Here is a 16,555-nt window from a genome sequence, read left to right as displayed (position 1 = left end):
TTAATTTTTAATTGCTATTATTCAAGAAATATTGAATTATCTGTTAACGTATAGAATCATCCATATTCCAAATCTTGTTCATTATTTCAACTATCTTTTACATATGACAAAGTTCTACCTCTCTCTTAGTCCCTAATTAAAACTATTTTGCTTCACTGAAAATACAATTTTGAGTTTACTTATTTTGACTGATTCTCACCTCTTTCATTTTATATCATTTAAATGATATTTTTAAAAAATTGGGGGGGGGCGGTTCCTAGGACGTTTCGCAGGTACTTGGCTTCTTGCGTCTGTGCCGGATTTAACTGCCACCATGTCAAGTAAAAGGGCAAATATCAAGAACACCAAGAAGCGCCCCCAGCGCACAACATCCAATGTGTTTGCAATGTTTGACCAGTCACAGATTCAGGAGTTTAAAGAAGCCTTCAACATGATTGATCAGAACAGAGATGGTTTCATTGACAAGGAAGATCTGCATGATATGCTTGCCTCCCTGGGGAAAAATGCAACTGATGAGTATCTAGATACCATGATGAGTGAGGCTCCAGGTCCCATAAATTTTACCATGTTTTTCACGATGTTTGGTGAGAAGTTAAATGGCACAGATCCAGAAGATGTCATCAAATGCCTTTGCTTGCTTTGATGAAGAAGCCACTGGTACCATTCAGGAAGATTACCTGAGAGAACTGTTTACCACAATGGGAGATCTGTTTACAGATGAGGAAGTGGATGAGCTGTATAGAGAAGCACCTATTGACAAAAAGGGAAATTTTAATTACATTGAGTTAACACGCATCCTCAAACATGGAGCGAAAGACAAAGATGACTGAAAAGAACTTCACTTTCCAGCTAAAAGCTCTTTGTTGCCAATTTGATTTGGGTATTTCTGAGATTTTCTCTTAGAGCCTATTGCATGTCCTTAGCTTTTTCCTTTTCTTACTGTATTTATTCTCAGCCATTTTGGGCACATGCATCTCTATAATCAAACTGGAAACTGGACTTATTGTCATTTACAAAATAGAAAATAGGGTAAGTTAACTTACCATCTCCTCTCCCCCAAAATAACTGCACAAAAAATCTGTACACAGAGTCAATATATTTTTTCAGAGAAGGTTATTCACCCAATTTTTTCTGAATCATAATTAAACTTTATGATAAAAAAATTGTTTTGTCTTGGAACCACATCCGGAAGTGCTCAGAGCTTACTTCTAGCTCTGCCTGCAATGAGGGATCACCCTGGCAGGCCTCATGGTGACATGTGTGGGACTGGGGATGAATTTGAGGTCAGCCATTTGCAACAAGTAGTATCTTTCCTATACTATATCTCTGACCCAATCATTTATACTTTGAATGGAAGAAGACAATGTGAGAAAGCCAATATGTCAATGGCTATCAGATTAGTGCTGTCAGAAGTAACAAAGTATTGAATCACCACAAACTAAATGCCAGTAACTAAGAAATAACAGAAAATAAATGTACACAATTAATATAAAAACAAAATTTTATTTCTTGGCAGATTTTAAACTATTGATGCAATAATATTTGTGTACTGTGCTTCACACAAATATTCAGTTCAATAAACTAATCACAGTATCATATTTATGAGAAAAATTTTTTAAAATGCAAAAACTACAACTAAATGCTTTTTGAGAACTTTCAGAAAACTCAGAGTACCTAAGAGAAAGTTGAACTAATTAATTTTTTTTCTCAGCCCTTTTCACTTTAAGTCAGACACGGAGAGCCCGGCAAGCTACCGCGAGTATTCGATATGCCAGACACAGTAACAACAAGGTCTCCAATGGAGACGTTACTGGGCCCGCTCGAGCAAATCGACAATCAACTGGAGGGCCTTTACCTTTACCTTTACCTTTCACTTTAAGATATTTTGTAATATTTAAAACATATACATAATTTACAAGTACTATTATTTGCCGTATCTATATTTACTTCAGATGGTAATTATGTAAAGTGAAAATCTAATATTTTGAATAAAATTATAGAGTAGTGGGTCCAAAAGCCTAGTTTTTTAGGATTCTTACATTTACCATTAAAATATATCAAAATACAGAAGAAAACATATAAATCTGGTTTTTGTTATTTTTTTTATTTTATTGAGTTACCTCGAGATATAGTTACAAGTTTTCATGTTTGAGTTACCATAACACAATGATCAAACACCCATCCCTCCACCAGTTTACATTCCCTGCCACCAATATCCCCAGATACCCCCACATTCCCACCCTCCTACTGTTAGGACAGGACGGCCTCGGACTGGTCCAAGGACTATGAAGATAGTGAAGTTTCCACTCAGGCCTCTACTGTCGGGTTGTTCCAGGAGGAATGTACGAGCCCCTGAGCTATGACCATATAAGGGTATAATCTATCTTTAGAAAAGACCTTGTGGTTGACTAAGGAAACAGATGGCTGTCATGGGTCTGGGCTCAGCCCTCAGACCCGGATATTGTGTGAAGACCGTAGCAGGCACTTACATAAATTGTGACCTTCAAATCTGCTGTAACGGCCAACTTGGGTCTATATAAGTAATCCCTGTAACTTGGTTCGGGGTCTGGCCTTTCACACAGGACCTGCACGCCACTGTGTGTGTGTGTGTGTGTGTGTGTGTGTGTGTGTGTGTGTGTGCACAACCCTGGCTAGCCAACTTAATAAACTGCCTGCTTGCTGATTGCATTTCTGTGTGGTCCTTGTCTGCAGTTGGAGATCAAGAGCTGTGCCCTAACACCAGTACCTCCATAGTAGATAATACTCCCCTTACTCTCTCTCTACTTCTGGGCATTATGATTTGCAATGCAAATACTAAGAAGTTATCATGCTTGCTCCTTTATCTACTTTCAGGCCACATCTCCCATCCCGACCTATTTCTCCAACCATCATTTTCTTAGTGATCGCCTCTCTTTTCTAGCTGCCTTCTGGTCCCACTCTTCCATGCCCTCCCACCCCCGCTCATGAGGCAGGCTTCCAACTATGGAGCTATCTTCCTGGCCTGAACTAATTAATTAATTTTTTAACTTTATTTTAGGTTAGATAACATGGTTACAATGTGTTGTTTGTGATTTTTATATAAATTGAATTCACTTTTACCATCACCAAAGTGTCCCAAACCCTCTGCACTGTCCTTATGTCACTTCTAATTTGCTTCTTACTTTTTCTTCTCCCCCAACTGTTTTAAACTAAAAATATATCTTTGACCATTTATTAGAAGTGTTAAACATCAAGATGTCTCTCTTTGATGCATACTGTTGTCTAATTACAGAACCCTACTTATTCATATATCAATATTATACAATATGTTGAAGGTTTTCTCTGAAATTTTTAAGTTTATTTGCATATTTTTATTATTTTTAAAAGCATTATACTTAGGTAACACTATTACAATACTGTTAAAGATTATGGTGTAATTAGCAAAGTTATCGCATCTTCATCCCTACACCAATGTGCCAATGGCCTGCCACCACTTCCATATGCCACCCCGACCTTTCTTCTGACCTTTCTTCTTTCTCCTCTCTGCTTGTCAGTTTTTTAACCCAAAACCAAGATTTTGTCATTGTTCAATAATGTTTAGTGCTTTGTTTTGTTTCTCTGTACTCTACAGATAAATATAAAAATGAATTGGAAAAAAAAACTGGTACTTGTTCTTTTTCATCTGATTTATTTTACTTAACATGACAACTTCCAGTTTCATCCCAGTTGATGAGAATTTAGTAGTTTTATTTTTTCCCACTGTTACAAAGCATTTCATTATTTATATTTGCCACAACTTTGTTTTCCAATCATCATTTTGCTTATTATACTAATCTAAAACATTCTTAACATTTCATGAATATTTCTGTGATAACAAAGATATAAATTTAATATAAATAATTGGTTGTGGTTCCTCAGTCTGTGTATGTGCATGTGAGCACATATATTTTAAACCTTCATGCTTTATTATGAGTGAATAAAAATAATTATCTGTTATAACCTTCATATATCATCATTCATTCACTTATTGCCAAACTTTACTCAAGTCTCCTTATTCGATTTACTATTTTTTGGCATCTACCTCAGCATCAGGTTAGTCTTCCCTAAAGCTGATCCTGTATGACCCTTGCAAGAGAGGAATATACATATTAAAATAAAGAAGTTTGATGTTTCTAACTAGCTTTATTAATGCTTATATCTTCTATATTTTATGTTATGTTCAAATGCATAACCACAGATTATGATTATAGAAATACAAATTGCTTAAAGGAATAGAGGAAAACAGGTTCCTTTCTCATGTGGCATCAGTTACTTAGGGTTATTTCCTTTATAAGATTTATAGTCTGTGGTCATTTTTGTAAATGCTAAATCAAAAGTAGTGCTGCCATTAATATAGTAATTGACTACACAGCATGATTCTAATTCAATAGTGTGTTAGTTATATTTTACTCTATGATTAGAAAAAATGTTATTAAAAAAATTAAAATGACTAGTTTTTGGAGACCCTTGATAAAACAAATAATTGAGCATGTCCAGTCCAAATTGTTGAAACTAGAGTTCAAATCTCTGGCTGTTAGTGAAGCAATATGTTGGTAAAAGGGTACAAAACTGAATAAGTAGATCAGATGACCCTCAGCATGAGTGTGATTTTTACCTTTGTTTATGCAATGTGATCTTTATGATGATCTCTTTGAGATAGTGTGGGGGTTAAGGCCTAAGGCCCTTACCTTACTTGCAAATGCCTCAAATTTGACACCTTCACCTCCCCCCATGCCCACCCCCACTGCATATGTGGTATCCCTGACATTGCCAGCAGGCAGAGTTCCTAAGCACAGAGGAGCCAGGAGTAAATCCAAGGAACAAACATGTCTGTGTGGCCTAAAGTCAAATTTAAAAAAATATAAATCCCAGGTGTATAATTTTACCCAGACTGTCCCAGGTGTATAAGTTTACTCAGACTGTCCCCTTGACTTTTTATTTCAATCTGCATAACTGAAGAACCACTATGGGAGCAACATATGTGAACACTATGTGGAAGTCAATATGCTAAATTGTAAAGAAGTTCTGGGTCTAAGTCAGGAGGGCTATCAGTGCCAATACAGCTGCTGGGATGGTGGAGGGTGGGGAGGGTGGCGGCTTTTGGGATTCAGAACTGTAGGGCACAGCAGCACAGAAATTATCTCCAGAATTTCGTTGGAATGAACAGATGTGTCAATTTTTATTTATTTATTTATTTATTTATTTTATTTTACTTCATTTATTTATTTGCTTTTTGGGTCACACCCGCCAATACTCAGGGGTTATTCCTGGTTATGCACTCAGGAATTACTCCTGGGGGTGCTCAGGGGACCATATAGGATGCTGGGGATTGAACCTGGGTCTCAATGTGCAAGGCAAACACCCTCCCTGCTGTACTATTACTCTGAACCCAGTCTTTTGAAAAGTTACTTTTAAAGGCAAGCCTGGCACCTGGAACTGCTGTGCTCCCCAGGTTTGAACCTGAGCATGCCTATAGTCCTGTAACCCCCACCAGAATTGATCCCTGAGTGTATATCCATGATAAACCCTGATCACTGCTAGCTATGTGCCCCTCAAAAAACAAAAAAAAGCAATCAAAAAAGCTAAGACACTGCAATTTTACAAGGTTATTGGTGATAGCTTCATGTATTAAAGTATTGCTCAACATCATATTCACCCTATAGCTTATTTCTCAACTTTGGAAGTCCCAGTTAATTACCTCCGTTGGCTTTTCTGGGCTGTTTTATTCTTAATGTAATTAAGTTCATGCTTACAAACTAATCCATAAAAGTTGATTTCGACTGCTCTGAATCTACAGATGACATTGGGAAAACTGAGGTCACAATGATTTCTGGCAAGTCTTAACAGATACTGCTTTATTTTATAACAACTGAAATATAAACTACTAAAAGTTTATTTAAATACTATGTTTTAAAATACATTTATGTCTCTAGAAATAAAATTTTACACATGCAAACCTATGTATTGCTATGTATTCGCTGTGTGAATGAATATCACTTACTACAGTTTGTGTTCTATTTTGTGTTCTAGCAACACTGTTCAAACAATTCATGTTTATATCTAAATATGAGTTGAAAATTTGTTAAGAATATAATTATGCCTTATTCCTGAAAGTCTTCTTAAAAATAAAGGAAATTTATACAGACAGATGTCACATAAAGAAATTCAGCCTGGGGTAAAATATTCCTGACTTTTAAAGTACATATTTTAAATATTAATAAAAATATTACATTTGCCAATAAACCTCAGTATCATGTCTTTGGGAAAGCAACAATGCATTGTACTAACATTCACAATATTTTTTACATTTCAAGTTGATATTTTATTTAATTTTGGGGGAGAATTAAGAAATGACTTCATGGTAAGAGTAAGGCTAGGAAAGGACTACAGGGAAGCTCCCTGATTAATGGAGGGGTTGTTCTACAAATGTTCAGTTAGGCAATCTGAGGCACTGAGACAAGGAACCCAAGAGAAATCATTTTTCAAGGAGGATCACAGGACTTGCACAGATCTTGTAACAAAGAGCCGACTTCTCAGCCTCTTTTTATTTGCTGGATTATTATAACAAAAACCAGTGAAATTTAACAGAGTAGGAAGAATCAAATCAAGAAACTGGAGGTACAGGATGATCATGTATCAAAGTATACATTGTTTTGCCCTGTTTAGGAGGCAAACAGTTACAATATCTGAGAAGGAAAACATCATCAGTTACAGGAATGAAAGCATGGTCAGTTATAATTTCCGAGGAAGAAAACATGGTCTAGCACTAGGCTATACCTCACAACTTCCTCACATCACATCTGGGGTCTATGATAAACAGGAGAGGATGTTTACATCTAAAGGTTAGCTAGGTCTGAGATATGTGAGAAGGGGAAGCTGTTTCTTTTGTGTTACAGGAATTTGCTGGCCACCGAGGATCGGTTTTGGCCTTTTCCTTGTCAATCAAGACTCGCGAGTTTAGGCTTGCCCACTTAGTGCAATGTGGGGTCCTGGTTCTGCTTCCTGCTTGCAGGGCAGCGTCCAAGGACTCATTTTCATGATCTGGTTGGGCACCAAGAAGGGGTCTCCTATAGAAGGATTTCAGAGAAAGAAGACTTTGCACTGTTACACCTTTTTTACAAAGATGGGTGGGCAAGCATTTCTTTATTATGTCACAAGACATTACAATGGTGAGACAATGTTTTGGTGATTGTTTTTGGGTGTCTGAGCAGGGTCTGAGACATCCTGGCTATTAGGCACCACCTATGTCTGCCCCTCTCATAACATTCCATACCTATGACTCTTACTCTTCCTAATCTCATCTTGCCTGTTCTTTTTTTGACCCTGTTATTCACCTCTCATCAGCAGAGGAACCAGGTGAAGAAGTCATCCTACTACATCCTACTAAAAGTGGCCAAATGTCAGGCCACAGATAAAATGCCCTAAACAAAGAGGTCTTAGAGGTCTATGAGCTTTTTGGGGTAATCGTAATTTGCAATCTGGCTACACCAGCGTCTGTAACTTGAAGATTTTGAGTGAGAGACAATTTTTATTTAATATTAATTATTTGGGCTTTGAGCTTTGTTGTTGTTGTTTTCGTTTCTTGGGTTTCATCCTGCGATGCTCGGAGTTTACTCCTGACTCTGTGCACAGGGATAACTCCTGCCATGCCTAGGAGGCTACATGAGATAAAAAGGATTGAACCCGGATTGGCCATGCACAAGGCAAGTGCCTTAACCACTCTTCTATTGCTCTGCCTTTGATCCTTACTGATCTCTATTTTATCTATTTTTCTTCATTTTAGTGTTTTGGGACCCCAACCAGGTAGTTTTCAGGGCTTACTCCTTGGTCTGAGCTCAGGAATCACCCCAGCATGTTTGGAAGACCATATGTGTGCAGATTAAACGAAGGAAGACTTTATGCCTTACTTGTAATCTGATCCCTCACGATTTATTAAGGTTTGTAAAAGGCATAGTCCGATTAAATATTTTAACGTGGGTAAGAAATGAAAGACAAAAATCTTTGTTTGTTCTTTCATGTTTAAGTTTAGGAGGCCACACCAAGGAGTGTTCAGGGCATATTCTTTGTTCTATACTTAGAGGTTAATTTGGCAGTGCTCAGGAGATGCGAATTATTTAAACTAATCTTTTTAATGTATTTTATTTAATTTTTTCCAAATTTTACTTTATTAAAGCACAATGAGTTTCAACTTCATTCGTAGTTGGATTTTTGACATACATTTTCCTGCCACAAAAGTCAATTTCTCTCCTCCAGGGTTCCAAGTTTTTCTCTCCGACCTTCCCTGCCTCTGCCTTAGCTCCAGTCTACCATCATAACAAGCATCTTTGAAGCTTCATTAAAGTTTTGTTCCCATGCTTTCAGTGTTGTTAACTCTGTCCTTTAAATATTTAGCACTATTAGGACAGGACAGTCTCGGACTGGGCCAAGGACTATGAAGATAGTAAAGTTTCCACTCAGGCCTCTACTATCTGCTTGTTCCAGGAGGAATGTACGGGCCCCTGAGCTATGACCATATAAGGGTATAATCTAACTTCACAAACGACCTTGTGGTTGACTAAGGAAACAGATGGCTGTCATGGGTCCGGTCTCAGCCCTCGGACCCGGATATCGTGTGAAGCCCAGAGTGGGCACTTACATAAATTGTGACCTTCAAATCTATAAGCTGGATGAGCAGATGAGTCTTGTGAGATTGGAAGAAGCGTATCGAATTATGAATTTATTGGCTGAGGAATGCACGGACTTCGGCTGACTTGGGCCTATATAAGTAATCCCTGTACCTTGGGTAGGGGTCTAGCCTCTCACACGGACCTGCACATCACTGTGTGCGTGTGCATGACCCTGAATAGCCAGCTTAATAAACTGTTAGCTTGATGATTGCATTTCTGTGTGGTCCTTGTCTGTGGTCGGAGATCCAGTGCCATGCTGGAACATTTGAAGGTCCCAGCGAGATCTCCGTCCACGGCAACAGGCCTGAGGAAAAGGTAGGAAAGGCCAATACAGGGAGGGGAGTGAGGTTACAGTCCTCCCACGTGGTTAGAGTCCCCCTAGAGAAACCTCTAGGTGGTGGCTAGAATCCTCCAAGGCCCTTTGGCCTGGAGGTTAGAGTCCTCTGGTGAAAGGGAGTTAGAGTTTCCCAGTGAGTGGAGGTTAGAGTCCTCCCAAGGGAAAAAGAAGTCTGGAGCCCAAAGACAACATACCACTCAGCCTTGTCTTCCTGACGACCACGTGGACCCCATTTGAACATCACACTCCTCTGTGTGAGAGTGAGAGTGGTGAGTGTGAGATCAGCATGAGTGAAGAGAGGACCGGTCCAAGTGAGTGTGACCAATTGGTGTGTGTGTGTGTGTGTGGTTATTTTAAGCTTTGTGGTATTGGAATTGGTGGGGATTGTTGTTGCCATTGTCGCCAAATTTTCCTGAGCAATAGTGAAGACTCAGTCAACCCCGAATTCCTTGCTTCTAGGTCACTTCACGAAGGTTCAGAGAAAGGCCCTGAATCTGGGTCTCACGGTAAAGAAAGTCAAGTTTGACAACTCTGCTCAGTAGAATAACCGACTTTCGGAGTCGGTTGGCCTCCAGAGGGGTCATTCTCCCCAAATCTGGTAAGTCGGGTTAAGGAGATCATTACCCACCCAGGCTCCCGTGGGCACCTGAACCAACTCCCATAAATTCTAACCTGGGAGTTTCATCTCGAAGATCCACCTAGATGGTTGCAGCCCTTCATCAAAGAGTCTCTGGTCCTCACCCTTCAGGGGTGAGACCCTTACCTCCTACCCACATGGGTGAGCCCCCACCCGCTGCCCCCACCTCCCAAGTCCACCCCTGTCCTCCAGGAGTCGCAGCAGCTGTTAGGACAGAATAGCCTCGGACTGGGCCAAGGACAATGAAGATAGTAAAGTTTCCACTCAGGTCTCTACTATCTGCTTATTGCAGAAGGAACTATCTGCTTGTTACAGGAGGAATGTATAGGCCCCTGAGCTATGAAACATGGCTGTCACGGATCCGGGCTCAGCCCTCAGACCCGGATATTGCGTGAACCCGGAGCGGGCATTTACGTAAATTGTTACCTTCAAATTTGCTGCATAGGCTGACTTAGGCCTATATAAGTAACCCTGTACCTTGGGTGGGGGTCTGGCCTCTCACCCGAGACTGAGCCATCACTGTGTGCACATGCACAACCCTGGCTAGCCAGCAATAATAAACTGCCTGCTTGCTGATTGCATTCCTGTGTGGTCCTCATCTGCGGTCAGAGATCCAGGGCCATGCCCTAACACAACCACTCCTGATTGACTTAGAAGTGGAAGCCACATGGCCCCCACCCTATGTTACCCTGCATGCTGGTGCTTTGCCTGCCGGGCCTGGGACCCCTCCAGAGGGTGGCAGCAGTGGGATCCTGGAAGATTCCTCCACTGATTCAGGCCCTGACTGTAGGCTTTGGCCCAGACCCCCTGTGCGGGTGGAAGAAACGGAGCAGGTCTCCTCCACTGAGGGGCTGCTGACTGCAGCCCTGTATCCAGTTAGGGCAATGATCTCGCCAGATGGTGAACAGTACCAATACTGGCCCTTTTTTTTTCCTCTAGTGATTTCTACAATTTGAGGTGTCAGAATCCTCCATTTTGTCAGGATTCTAAAGGCCTGATCGACCTGATAGACTCTCTCATGTACACTCATAATCCCACTTGGGATGACTGTCAGCAGCTCCTTCGTGTCCTTTTCACCACCGAGGAGAGAGAGTGCATCATCTCGGAGGCCCGCAAGAACCTGTCAGGTGACGATGGACGTCCAAACATCCTCCCAAACCTGATATATGCCACCGTTTCCCTCACGAGACCAATTTGGGATTACGGGACCACAGAAGGTAGGGAGCGTCTCCGAATCTACCACCAGATTTACTAACTAAAGTGAGGGCTCGAATTCACTTCGAGCCTGAGGGCGTCAAGGTTACAGACCGAGAGGGGGCCCCTTTGCATGTACTGACACTTTCCATCCACGATGAGCATAAATTGTTCCAGGAGCCCAAAGAGTTATAGGCGAGTGAGGAAATGGGGTATTGGTTGAGGAAATACCCTTCTGCATGGGCGGAGGAGGCGGGCATTGGCTTTGCAAAACATGTGCCTCCGGTAATTGTGGAATTAAAAGCCGCTGCCCAGCCGGCTCGGGTGCAACAATACCCAATTCCAGAAGAGGCCTGGAGGGATATTGCCCCTCATATATATCGGCTCCTGGAGGAAGGGGTGCTGCGGTCCTGTAACTCGGCCTGGAACACCCCATTATTGCCCATGAAGAAGTCAGGGAGTTCAGACTATTGGTCAGTCCAGGACCTGAGAAAAGTTAACAAAAGGGTGGAGGATATCCATCCCAAGGTGCCCAATCCCTATATCCTCCTTGGAGACCTCAGTCCAACACTCCAGTGGTATACCATCCTTGATTTGAAGAATGCCTTCTTCAGCATCCCTCTGGCTGAGAGTAGCCAGTTGCTCTTCACATTTGAATGGCATGAGGAGGGGAAGGGACACCAGTTAACTTGGACCAGGCTACCCCAAGGGTTTAAGAACTCCCCAACATTATTTAATGAAATCCTAGTCCAGGACCTGGAGCCCTTCAGGCGAGCCCATCAAGATATAACCCTGTTGCAGTATGTGGACAACTTAACTTCTAGCAGCACCGTCCAAAGGGAGCTGTTGGAAGGCCACTGAGCATCTACTGGCTCTCTTAGGAGAACTAGGGTATCGGGCCAGTGCCAAGAAGGCCCAAATATGTAAGGAGAGAGTCACCTATCTCGGGTACCAGCTACAATGTGGGGCCTGATGGTTGACGGAGGACATGAAGAACACTGTCCTTCATATCCCCACCCTGGACTCAGCCCGGAAAATGAGGTAATTCCTGGGGTCAGTGGGGTACTGCAGACTGTGGATCTCGAGCTTTGCTGAGATGGCCAAGCCCTTATATGAGGCTACGAAAGAGACTTCTTGCTGGTGGTGGACCGATGCCCACCAGGTGGCCTTCAAACAGCTTAAGGTGGCGCTCCTAAGAGCCCCCCGCCCTGGCCCTGCCTGACCTCCTTAAGCCCTTCACCCTGTATGGTCCTGACCCAGAGACTCGACTCGGGCCATGGAGGCGGCCAGTGGCCTACCTGTCAAAACAGCTTGACATGGTGGCATCCGGGTGGCCACCTTGCCTTTGGATCATTGGAACAGTGGCCTTGTTGTTGCGACATGCAGACAAACTGACATTTGGGCAACAGCTGTGCCTAATAACCCCACATCCCATAGAAGGAGTCCTGAGGCAGCCGCCGGGTAGGTGGATGACTAATGCCCGCTTTACTCACTACCAGGATCTCCTGCTGGATAGCTCCCGCATCACTTTTGCCCAGCCCTCTGCACTGAAACCCGCCAACCTGCTGCAGGTCCCAGAGACGGAACCCCCCATCCATGACTGCCTCGAGATCCTGGCAGAAGTTTCTCAGATCAGGTCCGATCTGCGGGATGAACCCCTGGAGAACTGTAAACTAAATTGGTATACGGATGGCAGCAGTTTTCATGGAAAATGGGGAGCGAAAGGCAGTGGCGGCAGTGGTGGGCCAGAATGGGACTGTAATTTGGAGCTCAGCACAGCCCCAGGGCACTTCAGCACAAAAGGCGGAGCTTATCTCTCTGGCTGAAGCCCTTGATAGAGCTGAGGGTCAGCGGGCCAACATCTACACTGACAGGCCACTCTGCCTTCGCAACTCTGCATGTGCACAGCGCCATCTACCGGGAGCGCGGTTTCCACACAGCTGAGGGGCGGAGACTTAAGAACTTGCTATAAATCCAGCGGCTGTTGGCGGCAGTGGACAAACCGAAAGCGGTTGCAGTTATACATGTTCCCCGGCACCAAAAGGGAGACGGGAACCAGGCTGTGGAAAACCACCACGTGGACTTTGAGGCCCGCCAGTTGGCCCTGCGAAGCACTGCAGCCCTGGCACTCGCCCTTCCTTCACCAGAGCTCCCACAACTGCCCCCGGAACCACACTATGCCCCTGAGGATTTGAACTGGATACGAGAGAGAGATTGGTGGCCTGAAGGAGGAGATCGGGAACCAGGACAGTGGCACCGGAATCCAGAAGGTGTGCTGATCCTCCCGCGACAACTGGGTGAATTTCTCGCCCGTAACCTTCACCGAGCCTCCCACACGGGCAGGAAGAAGCTGACGGAACTCCTCAGAGCAGCATACTTGACGTACGGGTCTCAGACGGCGAGAGCTTGCAGCAGATTGCGTCAGACTCGTGAGGCTTGTGCCCTCATGCGACCGGCCATGCACAAGGGTACTCACTCAGGTCGATGGAATCGGACCCTGGGTCCACCTCTCTCAAGTCCGGAAAGTCGAGCCCCGGGAGCAGAGGAAACGAGGCGATTCGGGTTGGACCGCACAGCTACACCCTACAAATCCTTTCAAGCTCTGGCTGCTACGAGATCCTGCTGGACACTGGGGCGACCCACTCGACCATTCGTCTGCTCCCTGAGGATGGTGCTCCTCCTCCTCCTCCCGTCCCTCCCGGAGGTCCACCCAAGTAATAACCCGCATGAACCCTTCCATATCTGCTGGCAGGTGTTCGAGGGGGCGGAGGGAAAAGTGGTGGCAGAGCGGTGTAGCACCCAGCCTATAGGTACCTGGTTTCCAGATTTGTACCTGGACCTTTGCCAGCTTGCGGGGCCGAGGTGGGGAAGGCCACACCAAGCTAACTGTGAGGACAAGGTGGGGCTACCCATCCTGCGGGCCACAGAGTTTTATGTGTGTCCAGGACACGAAAGGAAAAAAGGCTGTGGGGGTCCGGAGGATTTCTTTTGTGCGGATTGGGGCTGTGAGACCACAGGGACAGGCCACTGGATAAAATCTGCCGCCACCGCAGACCTGATATATGTGACCCGGAGGACATCAGCTTCCGTCTGCCCTTCGGTTGGCAGAGGGTCGTTCTGGGGCATAGGATGGGACTGGCAACTTCCAGGAAGTGGATTGGGAAGGTCGCTCTGGGCCAAAGGGACTCGATGTAACCCCATCCAGATTTCGTTCACCGAGAAGGGAAGGAGCCAGGGGACTAGGTGGGATGGTGGGGGCTTACTGTGGGGATTACGCCTCTACGAGGAGGGGTATGACGATGGCCTCCTTTTTGGGATACGTCGTGCCCTTACACCCATTGCCCGTCCAGCGATAGGGCGCAACAGAATTCTGAATCTCCACCCGCAGTTGCCAGCTACCCGGGTTAACCCTGAGCCATTCCCCGCCTCTCCCTTATCTAGCAGGGAGAACTCAACTCTCTCCCCTGGGAACTCAACAGATATCCCTGATACCCTGTGGGCCATGATGGAGGCCACATTCGCCACCATGAACCAAACAGACCCTAAATTAACTGTATCCTGCTGGTTATGTTATAGCCCCAATCCACCGTTCTATGAGGCTATAGGAGTTAACATTTCCTGGTCCCTGGCCACCCAACCCCCGACTCAGTGGGGTGAGAGTCCTCCTGGCCTCACCATATCACAGGTCTCCGGCCAAGGTAGTTGTGTCGGGAGTGTGCCCTCTCAGCAGACCAAACTGTGCACTGAGATCACTCTGACACCCGCATGGAGCCATAGTTGTTGGGTTACGCCCCTCAACGGGGCATGGTGGGCCTGCTCGCGCACTGGCCTGACCCCCCACCTGGCTGGGTCTGTTTTTAATGCTTCCCAGGAGTTTTGTGTCACTGTGGTCCTGGTTCCACGCGTCTTCTATCATCAAGAAAAAGAGCTCCTTAGCTACTGGGATCAGGCCCCTGAACATGTCAGAGCCGGGAGGGCTTTAGCCACATTAACAGTCGCGGCTCTGTTTGGCATGGGGCTGGCAGGGGCAGGGACAGGTATCATCTCCCTGGCCACACAACAATCAGGTCTCACTTCCCTCCGTGCTGCTATTGATGAGGATCTAGATAGAATAGAGAAATCAATCAGCAATCTGGAAAAGTCTTTGACTTCTCTCTCGGAGGTAGTGCTCCAGAACCGTAGGGGACTAGACCTGCTCTTCCTCCGGAATGGAGGACTATGCGCGGCTCTTGGGGAAGAGTGCTGCTTCTATGCGGACCACACTGGAGTTGTCCGAGACTCCATGACCAAGCTCAGAGAGGGACTAGAACAAAGGAAAAAGGAGCGGGAAGCCAAGGAAAGTTGGTTCATGTCCTGGTTCAACCAGTTCCCTTGGTTGACCACCCTCATGTATGCACTCTTAGGGCCGCTAATTGTCTTCCTTCTTTTACTTACTGTTGGACCGTGCATTGTAAACAAGCTAGTAGCATTTGTTAGGAAAGCGTTAATGCGGTTCAACTGCTAGTTCTAAGACAGCACTACCAGCCTCTTTCCCCCGCAACTCCTAAGGATATTCTGAAGTCTAGAGGCTGGGCATAGATAAAGATTCCTCTGTGACAAAGAAAAGGGGGTAAAGTTAGGACAGGACAGCCTCGAACTGACCGAGGACAATGAAGATAGTAAAGTTTTCACTCAGGCCTCTACTATCAGCTTGTTCCAGGAGGAATGTACGGGCACCTGAGCTATGACCATAAGAGGGTATAATCTAACTTCAAAAACAACCTTGTGGTTTACTAAGGAAACAGATGGCTATCCCAGGTCCGGGCTCAGCCCTTGGACCCAGATATTGTGTGAAGCCCGGAGCGGGCACTTACGTAAATTGTGACCTTGAAATCTATAGGCTGGACAAGCAGATGAGTCTAGTGGGATTGGAGGAAGAAGCGTGTCGAATTATGAACTTATTGACTGAGGAATGCATGGGCTTCTGCTGTAATGACCAATTTGGGCCTATATAAGTAACCCCTGTAGCTTGGGTCGGGATCTGGCCTCTTACATGGGACCTGCGCATTGTTGTGTGTGTGTGCACGACCCTGGCTAGCCAGTTTAATAAACTGCCTGCTTGCTGATTGCATTCCTGTGTGGTTCTTGTCTGTGGTCAGAGATCCAGAGCCGTGCCCGAACAGCACTACTGGTTCTTAACACAATAATACGCCTGAATCCCTTTAACTCCTGCCCTCTTGCTTCTCATCTATTCTTCTCCCCTCCCCCTTCACTATGTTACTTCCCGTCTCCTCCCTATACTCTGGAGCTTTTTGTGGCATAGGCACCCCACAAATCATTGTATTTCCTCATCCAGTTACTCTAAAAACCATATATAAGTGGTATCATGTTTTTGTCCTTCTTCTGGCTTGATTCATTTAACATGATATCTTCCAGTTTGATCCATGTTGCTTTAAATCGCTTAGTTTCATCACTCCTCACACTTCTGTAGTATTCCATTATGTTTATACACCACATCTTCAAGATCCACTGACCTGTTGTTGGACATCTAGATTGATTCAAAATCTTTTTGTTTACACGGTTGATGCCCAACCAGACTTTTAGGATGAGCCTTTGGAAACTGACTCACAAACGAGCAGGAGCACAGGCCCCATGAAAATGGGTGAACCATGACTCGTGTGTCCGGACTGGTTTGGAAAGGGTTAATATCTGTTCTCTTGGCTG

The 16,555-nt window shown here is 44.7% G+C and overlaps 1 pseudogene; it reads left to right on the top strand.

Annotated features, from left to right (window-relative positions):
- Nucleotides 1-281: 281 nt before the first annotated feature.
- LOC130045374 (myosin regulatory light polypeptide 9-like) lies at nt 282-841 on the top strand (annotated as a pseudogene).
- Nucleotides 842-16,555: the final 15,714 nt, after the last annotated feature.

This window comes from Sorex fumeus, unplaced genomic scaffold (assembly GCF_029834395.1).
Source record: "Sorex fumeus unplaced genomic scaffold, SorFum_2.1 ptg000128l, whole genome shotgun sequence".
NCBI classification, from domain to species: Eukaryota; Metazoa; Chordata; class Mammalia; order Eulipotyphla; family Soricidae; genus Sorex; species Sorex fumeus.
The sequence above is the reverse complement of the archived record's forward strand: the minus strand, read 5'-3'. Positions and strand labels throughout refer to the sequence as shown.